The sequence below is a fragment of the Nicotiana tomentosiformis genome, chromosome 1, assembly GCF_000390325.3.
Source record: "Nicotiana tomentosiformis chromosome 1, ASM39032v3, whole genome shotgun sequence".
Taxonomy (NCBI): domain Eukaryota; kingdom Viridiplantae; phylum Streptophyta; class Magnoliopsida; order Solanales; family Solanaceae; genus Nicotiana; species Nicotiana tomentosiformis.
This window is the reverse complement of record NC_090812.1, coordinates 149,892,736-149,902,939: the sequence shown is the minus strand read 5'-3', so window position 1 is coordinate 149,902,939 and position 10,204 is coordinate 149,892,736. Positions and strand designations below refer to the sequence as shown.

Below are 10,204 nucleotides of genomic sequence, written 5' to 3'. Positions count from 1 at the left end.
ATTTACAGAATTTACGATAATTTATTTAATCAGCGGAAATAATCATATTCCTTCCAATGTAAAAATTCTCAATATATTAATTAAATTCCTTCAATTCAAATAATTTTTAATTTATCAATTAAATCTCATTTACAGGAGTAACAATTAATTCCTTAACAAGCAAGAATAATAATTCATTAAATTCCAAGGATTTTTCAATTTATTAACTAGCTTCACAAGCTGAAATAAATTATTAAAGTATCGTGTAATTATTATTATTAAGCACGATTTCTGCCGAGGACGTACGGCCCGATCCATTGTGTCGTGTACACTGCCGAGGGACGTGCGGCGCGATCCATAGATGCATATATCCTGCCGAGGCGTTCGGCCCGCTCCACAAGAAAGGAGGACACTTTCTTATGTACCTCCAGAAGGAGAGTATATTCATTATAAGATAAATTCGGGAGGATGAACATTTTTTTTAAACAGTTAATTAATTTAAACAGAAAATTAAGCATATGAAATTTTCAACTTTATTATATTTCCTAACAATTCACAATTTATATATCAAATAATTAAATTAAATAAAGAATATAATTTACACAAGTAATTCATGCTTTGTGTCCTAAACTACCCAGGCTTTAGCATTAATAGTAGCTACGCATGGACTCTCGTCACCTCGTGCGTACGTAGCCCCCACAATTAACAACCATTATTAATTTAATCACCTATGGGGTAATTTTTCCCTCACAAGATTAGACAAGAGACTTACCTCGTCTTGCTTCAATTTAATCCACTATAAGGCCTTTTCCACGATTATCCAACTCTGTCTGGCTCGAATCTAGCCAAAATAATTAGATACAATCACTAAAAATTATAGGAATCAATTCTATAAGAAAATACTACATTTTTAATAAAAATTCCGAAATTAATTAAAAATTCATATGTGGGGCCCACATCTCGGAATCTGGCAAAAGTTATGAAATCCGACAACCCATTCAATTACGAGTCCAACCATACCAGTTTCACTCAAATACGACTCCGAATCGATACCGAAATCTCAAAAATTCGTTTCTATGAGATTTCTAAATTTTTCCCAAATTTAAATCTCAAAACACTAATTTATGGTAAAAACAATGATATACTTGGATATGTAGACCAAATCCGAGTTAGAATCACTTACCCCAATATTTTTCCCTTGAAAATCTGTCAAAAGTCGCCTCTTCTCAAGCTCAAGTTCGTCAAAAATGGCAAATGGGATGAATGTCCTCTGTTTTTATAACTTACAGCTCTGTCGAGTTCGATCAAGGAGCTCGATCAGGGGAGCTCGATCTCGGGAGCTTGATCTCAGGGAGCTCGATCAAGGAGCTCGATCTTGGGAGCTGGTCATGGCCTCGATCAGGCCTCGAGCCTGGGACATGGTCATGGCCTCGATCAAGTTCGATCTTGGGTCTTGATCCTGGCCCTCGAGCCTTGCCTTCGATCGTGGCTTCGATACTGAGCCCCGTCCCTGGCTTCAACTCAGGCCTCGATCGTGGGCTCGATATCTGGGTTCGATCTGGGGCTCGATCACAGCCCAGAATATACAGCAGAAAGGAAAATTGCAGCAGCTTTTTTTAAGTCCAACTTTTAATCCGTTAACCATCCGAAACTCACCCGAGGCCCTCGGGACCTCATACAAATATACCAAAAAGTCCTAAAATATCATACGAACTTAGTTGAACCTCTAAATCACATCAAACAACGCTAAAACTATGAATCATACCCCAATTCAAGCTTAATGAAACTAAGAGTTTTCAACTCCTACATTCGATGTCGGAACCTATCAAATAAATCCTGATTGACTTCAAATTTTACACACAAGTCATAAATTATATAACGGAGCTGTGAAAATTTTCGAAACGGGATTCTGACTTCGGTATCAAAAAGTCAACTCATCGGTTAAACTTCCAAACTTAAATTCTTATTTTTAGCCATTTCAAGCCTAATTTAACTACGGACTTCCAAATAAAATTCCGAACACGCTCCTAAGTCCAAAATCACCATACGGAGCTGTTGGAATCATCAAAATTCTATTTCGGGGTCGTTTTCTCAAAATGTTGACCGAAGTCAAACTTAACACTTTAAGGCCAACTTAAGGAACCAAGTGTTCCGGTTTCACCCCAAACACTTCCAAATCCCGAACCAACTATCCACGCAAGTCATAAATCATTACAAGCACATACAGGAAGTTTTATTTTTAGGGAACGGGGTTTTAAAAGTTAAAATGACTAATTGGGTCATTATATTCTCCACCTCTTAAACAAACGTTCGTCCTCGAACGAGTTTAGAATTGTACCTGGAGTGCTGAATAAGTGTGGATATCTGCTCCGCATGTCTTCCTCGGCCTCCCAAGTCGCTTCCTCGACTGGTTGGCCCCTCCACTGACTTTTACTGCAGAAATTCTCTTGGACCTCAACTGGCGAACCTGTTTATTAACAATGGCAATTGGCTCCTCTTCATAACCCTATTATCTAGCTAAACTGTGCTGAAGTCTAACACATGTGATAGGTCGGCATGATACTTCCGGAGCATAGATACGTGAAAAATCGGATGAACTCCCGATAGGCTGGGAGGCAATGCAAGCTCATAAGCAACCTCCCAACTCGTTTCAACACCTCAAATGAGCCTATAAACCTTGGGCTCAACTTGCCCTTCTTCCCGAATCTCATAATTCCCTTCATCGGCGAAACCTTCAAGAGAACTTTTTCACCTACCATAAATGATATATCACGCACATCCGCATAATTCTTTTGTCTGGACTGTGCTGTACGAAGTCGCTCCTGAATCAACTTTACCTTTTCCAAGGCATCCCTTACCAAATCGGTACCATATAACTTAGCCTCACCTGGCTCAAACCATCCGATAGGTGAACGACATCGCCGACCATATAAAGCCTCAAATGGAGCCATCTCGATGCTGGATTGGTAACTGTTATTATAAGCAAATTCGGCCAAAGGCAGGAAACGATCCCACTGACCTCCAAAGTCAATCACACATGCCCTGAGCATATCCTCCAAAATCTGAATTGTCCTCTCTGACTGTCCATCAGTCTGCGGAAGAAAGGTTGTGCTGAGCTCTACACGGGTCCCCAACTCACTCTGTACTGCTCTCCAGAAATGTGAAGTAAATTGAGGACCTCTATCTGATATGATGGAAATTGGCACACCGTGCAACCGAACTATCTCCTGAATATAAATCTGGGCCAACCTCTCTGAAGTATACGTAGTCACAACAGGAATAAAATGTGCCGACTTAGTCAACCTGTCAACAATCACCCAAACTGCATCAAACTTTCTCAAGGTCCGCGGCAACCCAACTACAAAGTCCATAGTAATTCGTTCCCATTTCCACTCTGGTATAGTCATCTGCTGAAGTAGGCCACCTGGCCTCTGGTGCTCATATTTAACTTGCTGCAAATTTAGACACCTAGATACATATTCAACTATGTCCTTTTTCATTCGTCGCCACTAATAATGTTGCCTCAAGTCACGATACATCTTAGTAGCACCTGGATGAATAGAATATCGAGAACTGTGTGCCTCTTCCAGGATCTTTTTCCTCAGTCCATCCACATTAGGAACACATAGACGATCCTGGAGTCACAGAACACCATCCGCTCTAATAGTAACTTCCTTGGCACCACCTCGTAGTTTGGTCACAATATTGTTTTTCCACTCATTTCGATCATTTGAGTCCAAAAAGCTCACATTTAGGTTCCGAACTCTCAAAATAACAACTCTCATGTCGAAAATTGGCACGGAAATTCACAACTAGTTAAGACTTCGTAGAGCAAAACGTAGAATTTTCAATACATTAAGGAAACATTCTCTCTTACAAGTTAGATTTAACACAAAGATCAAACAGCACATCCAACAAATCAAAATTTCCAATACAGACGTCGAATAGTTACATTTGTCTTTAACTTTCTGTAGGCCAAAACATAGAATCAGAGTAGAAAAAGCCTAATTTACAACTAGTTAGGTGCATAGCATGTCTGCAGAATAACATAATGCTCGGCTGCTGAAGTTGAACATGGTGTTAGTGGAGAGCAGTCTACAATGGTTCATCGGAAACTAGAATTCATTATACAGAAATAGAATGGGATGTAGCCAGAAAAATGATCAAAAAAAATAATAATAATAATAACCAAAGATACTGCCACTGATTTAGTGTGGAGCAACCACTGAAAGTATGAAGGCGTGCTCAACCCGAGAACAACATTGATGATTCAACGTCGGAATAAATGTTTACTAAAAGTCCAACAGCTTTTCTCTTCTTAATTTGATCAAAGAGACCATAAAAACTTTTCCCTTCTAAAATAACAGTTGACCCTTACCAAAACTTTAACAATGGAAGCATAATATACTTCCTTAATATGATTTTGCTATCGGTTAGGCAAAATTACTCTTACATTAATGAAAAAAACAATCTAGCCGAGACACTATCTGAAGCCGTATTGCTATCAACTCCTGACAATGCAAGTTTAATTATTTCCTAAAACGTTGTCCCTGATTACATACACACACAAACTTCACACAGTAGGATGAATCATTCTTCTTAATCAAGAGAAGAAGATTTTTTTTATTCATGGTTGGGTTTAACTGGAAAAGAGTGCAAATACTTATTGATTCATTAGAGAGACTCTAAACAAAATGGTTTTCATTCGTCAAACATTGCATTTGTGATCTGTTATGATATGTTGGAAAGTAAACATGGAAGTGGTGCAATCAAGTGAAAATCTTAATAGAGTGAAGTCTTAAAACTACTACCATCAAATTTATGCTGACTAATCCATAGTACAAAAAAGAATTGCTCAGAGCAAATCAAGTGTCAATCTCAGCTATAACAAAACAATGACCTAGTTTAACTTGGACAACAGACCAGTATTGACAGTCAAGAGCAGTGGATGACTTAATTGATGCAGAGAAACGACTAGCCCTTTTCACTGATTGATTAAAGAGAACTAATGCTGGGAAATTATACACAAAAGAGAAGTATGATTCTTCACTTACATTCTGATGACATATCACAGTTGAGGTCATCGCCTATTCAATAGAGAATTTCAGCACAACTTTCCTTTCACCAACTGAGTAAGGAGTTGCAATAGCTTAAATGCTGTTACCAAAATCCTGAGAATGAAAGAAAAAGAATTGTTAAGTTGAGATGATAATTATACATATATAACAGCCTTAATATGGTCTAGATGCTTTTAAATGTTAAATAACCAGGAAACAAACAGTTATATTTTTTTATAAATAGGAAAAAACTTTTCTGTCTCGGGTACCTTTGAGTAGGAAAAAAATGGATTTTACACGTCCAGTAGACAGATCAAAGCTCAAGAGTGAAAATGTACATTACTATAAACTGCTGCCTCATTCCTCAACTCACTGGAAAAAGAAATACAACAAGATTACATGAATTTCTATTTAGTTGAAACATCAAGAAATAATGAACTAAAATTTTCAAGAAAACAAAATGAATCATATACTGCAACATAGTTGCAATAGACTCTTCACACTGCTCAACAAGATTTAACAAAGGGAGAATTAACAGAAAAGAAAAGAGAAGTAACAAAGAATAAAAAGGTACTTGAAAAGAAAAAAAGTTAAAAGAATAACTTACATCTGTTAGAGCACCTTCGTTTTAATCATCACAGGTATTCCCAATCGATCGCTATGGTGGGAATATGAGCAATATTTGGCCAGTAATCACCCTTCTCAAATTCTAGGAGTGGTTTGAGCAATGGGCAGCGAGTAATGTATAGTTCAGAGATGGAAGAGGGCATCCCTTTTATTGGAGTTTAGGGCAATCCCAGATGACCAACTTAGAGAGGGAGAAGGGAAGCGCTGGTTCTGGAAATGATTGGAGATTACGACAATTCCAGATATGCAGGCTTCGAAGCGAGGTAAGGTGCCGAAGACCTTCGGTCGGTAGTGAATGGAGCTCATCTTGGTCAGATAAATATAGCTCAGAAAGAGACGAGGGAAGCCCTTCTTCCAACAATGACTGAATTTGAGGTAAATTATAAGTATATAGAGATTCAAGAGAGGTGAGACTTTTGAGAACTTGGCTGCTTAATGTTTTCAGATTGTCTATACAAAGAGTTCGAATAGAGCAAGGTAACTCCCAATTTTCACCAGCAGGAATTTCTTCGTCACTACCGTCATGGTAGATGTGTAACTCTATGAGACAAGGGTGTCTCTGTAAACCCCACTCCTTTCGCCCATTCACCAGTTTCTTGCAATGCTCCATCTCAAGGACTTCTAAATTGAAAGGAAATCCTCCTTCAGGAAAGGACTCTATTTCTGGACACTCATACAGTACCAGTTTCTGCATTCCTTCTGGTAGCGACTTCAGCTTATGGCATTTTCTAATATGCAAATTATGCAACGACGTGGTTTGAGTCCCACATGCCACTGTAAGTATTTCGAGATTCTCACATTTTTCAATTATGAGATCTTCAGTCCCATTGGGAATCAAAAGCCTAGTAAGGCCGTGGCAACTCCATACACTCAGATAGCATGCTCAAGGGACCAACTCAGGTGATATCTCATCTATAGAATCACATTCTTCCAGTTCCAATTTCTCCAGAAACATGTTACTTCCTCTCGAAATCATATCACCAACTGATGACTCCAATTTTAATTTCCCACAGCGCTTTATCTTTATTTTCTGCAAGGTATGTGGCATACTTCTAAAAGGCAAGGAGGTAAGACACTGACAATTGTAAATATCTAATTCAACTATCTGTTTCATTCCCTGAAGTTGAGACAAAAACAGTTTAGCATGATGAAAAAGAACTCCAACCTTAGGAGAACCTTCAACTTTAAACTTTTTGAGACTTGAAAGTTGGATAGGTGTCTCCAGATTGAGTTCCGGATAATTTGAAATTGTCAATTTTGTTAGAGAAAAAAGATTTTCAGGCAACTTTCCAATCAACTTGGGACAATTTTTAATTGAAAGATTCTTAAGTATAGGAAACTCTTCTCCATTCCCTAGTATGTGCCACTGCTTCCACTCCAGCATATCTGCAAACTCAAGTCGCTCAAGTGAGTTAAAAGGCTTTTTGGAGGACGAACTACCATAGAATTCGTCAGTCACCTCTGTTATTCGACGCATCCCTCGAATTGCAAGGAATTTCAAAGAAGGAAGTTGTCCTAATGCTGGCAAGGAATAACAGTCCTTGCAGTTGCTTAGAGACAATTCCACCAGCTCAGAAAATGAATAATCAGCTAGCCAATTTGGAAAGTTTGTCCCTCTATATCCGTTGATCTCAAGTTCTTTTATGTTTGGATTTGGATGTAGCTCACCAAGTATGTCTCTTTCATTTTGTGAACTGTCCGCAATACTTACACTCCACTCCAATGATAACTTTTCAATATGTTCCTTTCCTCTCATATTTGCCTTCAAAGCTTCCATTCTATCCGCCACATTTTCCAACTGTCCAATTGATAGAGTTCCATACAAGCTGCATAGTTCACTTAAATCTTCCATTCTCGAACCACCGCGATCACCTAGAAGAAATTTAGCTCCCAATAAGACATGGAGGCTTTTCAACTTGCTCAAATGTAGCATCATCATCAAGCGAGAACTGCCGCTAATGTCAAGGTGACGCAAGTTTATCAACTTCCCCATCTGCCGCGGTAACTCCTCAAGAAATTCACAAGATGACAAGAGAAGTATCTCCAAGTTATAGAGCACACAAATTGAATCCGGTAACTGCTTTATCTTTGTCAAAGAAAGGTCCACCAATCTTAGGAGTTTTAATTTGATAAACAAGACATCTGGTAACTCCTTGATATGATAACGAGACAATGATAGTGCCCTTAAGGATGTTAATCTTGGCAATATGTTATGCAACACCCTCTTGCTTAGAGAAGAATCGAATAGCTTGATACTGTAGATTGGAAGCAACGTCCTCAGCTGCTCCAATTTGTAGAGAGGTTCCAACTTTTCAAAGTCACCACAGCCCATTGAATAGGACATATGTTGACTTCGTTTCAACATATGAGACTCTTGCTACTCTTCCAACCTAACACAAAGTTTTGAAGATGCAACTTGGGCCAAATCATTGACAAGGTCATGCATTAAGAATTTCTCTGCATTATTTTTAGACTCTAGGACCTTTTCGAAAAGTGATCTTGATTGCAACTCGAGAAAGAATAGGTTGCCTAAATCTTCAATTGTTTCATATTTTTGCAACCCGTGTACTAGACCATTAGCAATCCACAGCTGAATGACTTGTTTTTTCTGAAATGGATAATCTTTCGGAAATATTGCACAGAAGGAAAAGCATTGCTTCAAACGCACGGGAAGATCAGTGTAGCTCAACATTAAGGCTGGTAATATGCCATTGTCTGGAAGCTCCCATACTTCACTTCTCAAAATGCGTACACTCTTCAACCTCTGATTTGGACCGTAACAAACCAGCAAGCGTCTTTAGTGCTAAGGGCAGACCTTTGCACTTTTTTGCAATGTGCTTTCCTACCTCTTCAAGTTCTGGATGCTCTTTAGGATCCCTATTTTCAAATGCATGTCTTTTGAATAAAGGCCAAGAGAATTCGCTAGAAAGAATCTCCATGATAATTGGCCGACTACCCATCATCTCCGCAACACTCTCCTTACGTGTCGTCACAATGATCTTACTTCCAATTTCTCCTTGTGCAAAAGGATTTCTCAAGTCATCCCACTCGATGTACTTGTCATTCCAAACATCATCTAAAACAATAAGAAACTTTTTCCCTTTTAAGCTTTCCTTCAATTTGATTTGAAGCTGATTAAGAGTGTTATCAACCATCAAGTTGGATGAACCAATTTCTTCAAGTAATCCTTTTGTTATTCTAGAAGCATCATATGGTTCAGACACACATATCCAAGCTTTCAAATCAAAACGATCTTTCAACTTCTCGTTATTGTACACAGCTTTAGCAAGTGTTGTCTTGCCAACCCCCGCCATTCCAACAATAGGAATTACAAGATACTTTTTTCCATCGGCATCAACAGACAATAAACGGTCAACCAAAGTCTCTATTTCAGTCTGCCTACCAAAGATATCAGATTCATCAAACAAAGAAGTTGAAGGTCCTCTAGTTTCTTGTTTACCAGAAACAAGATAGTCCTTTAGGCCAAGCCTACCAATTTGCTTTTCCAACTCCTCCAATGTTTTAGTGGTGCCTTCCAACTTCTCCTTTATGTTAAGAAAAAATTCATCACTCAAGCACAAGTTAAGGTCACTTACTTGCTGGTTGCTTGTTTCTGCATGATTTTGATGCTGACCTTCCACCTTAAGTCTCAAAATTTCATAATTGATTTCTTCAATTATGTTTTCAGCACTGTCCACAGCATCTTGAAGCTCATTTAGCCACTGGTTGACGTATGGATTAGATGTCTGTTTATTCTCTGCATCACTTAGCACAGCTTGAAGGCCAAGTAAAGTCATCTTCAACCTCTTTAGCAGTCCAACATCATGCTTGTTGCCCCTTTGAAACATCTTCAGCAACTCACCCTGAGGAGCAAGCCTATCAAAGAGAACATTCAAAGCTGAAGATAGAAATGCACCTCCAACTGCTAAACCAATCTCCATTTCTGAAAGCTGCAAAACAAGCTACCACAAAATGATCAAGAATTTGGAGAAGATTAATGTTTCAATCTTAAAAATTGCCTTAGTTTTTACCTGGCCAATCCTAAAAGTAATGTTCAGAGTATATGCTAGTTGTGTCCGTGCTTTAGCAAAGTTACTAGTGCTTCTTAGAAGACCTTATATCTCTCTCTTTCTGTCTTTTCAAAAAGCAAGACTTTTTAACCAACAAAAAAGACAAAGACTATTTCTTAACTATTCGTTGAATAATTGAGGCAAGAGAGGAAGGCTACTGGGAGTGTAGAAATGATTAAATTGCTGTGGGGGTATGTGTTAGGTGTGACTTTTGCTCATATCCTGATTTTATTTTTAGAAATTGTGGAAATTTGAATGACCAGAGTAGGGGTGGCAATGGTTAAAATAACACATTTAATCACCCATATTATCCATTAAGAAAATGGATTGGATAATGAACTTTTTAAAAATGGGTCAAATATGGATAAAAATCATATTATCCATTTAGAAAATGGATAACCAATGAATAACTAATGGTTTAACTTTTACATTTGTAAAGCTTCAAATTGAGGGTTCCTCAAGTTTGGGAGA

General features: G+C 38.2%; 1 pseudogene; it reads right to left on the bottom strand.

The window, feature by feature from the left end:
* Positions 1-3,888: 3,888 nt before the first annotated feature.
* LOC104091372 (putative disease resistance RPP13-like protein 1) lies at positions 3,889-9,969 on the bottom strand (annotated as a pseudogene).
* Between the last annotated feature and the right edge of the window lie 235 nt (positions 9,970-10,204).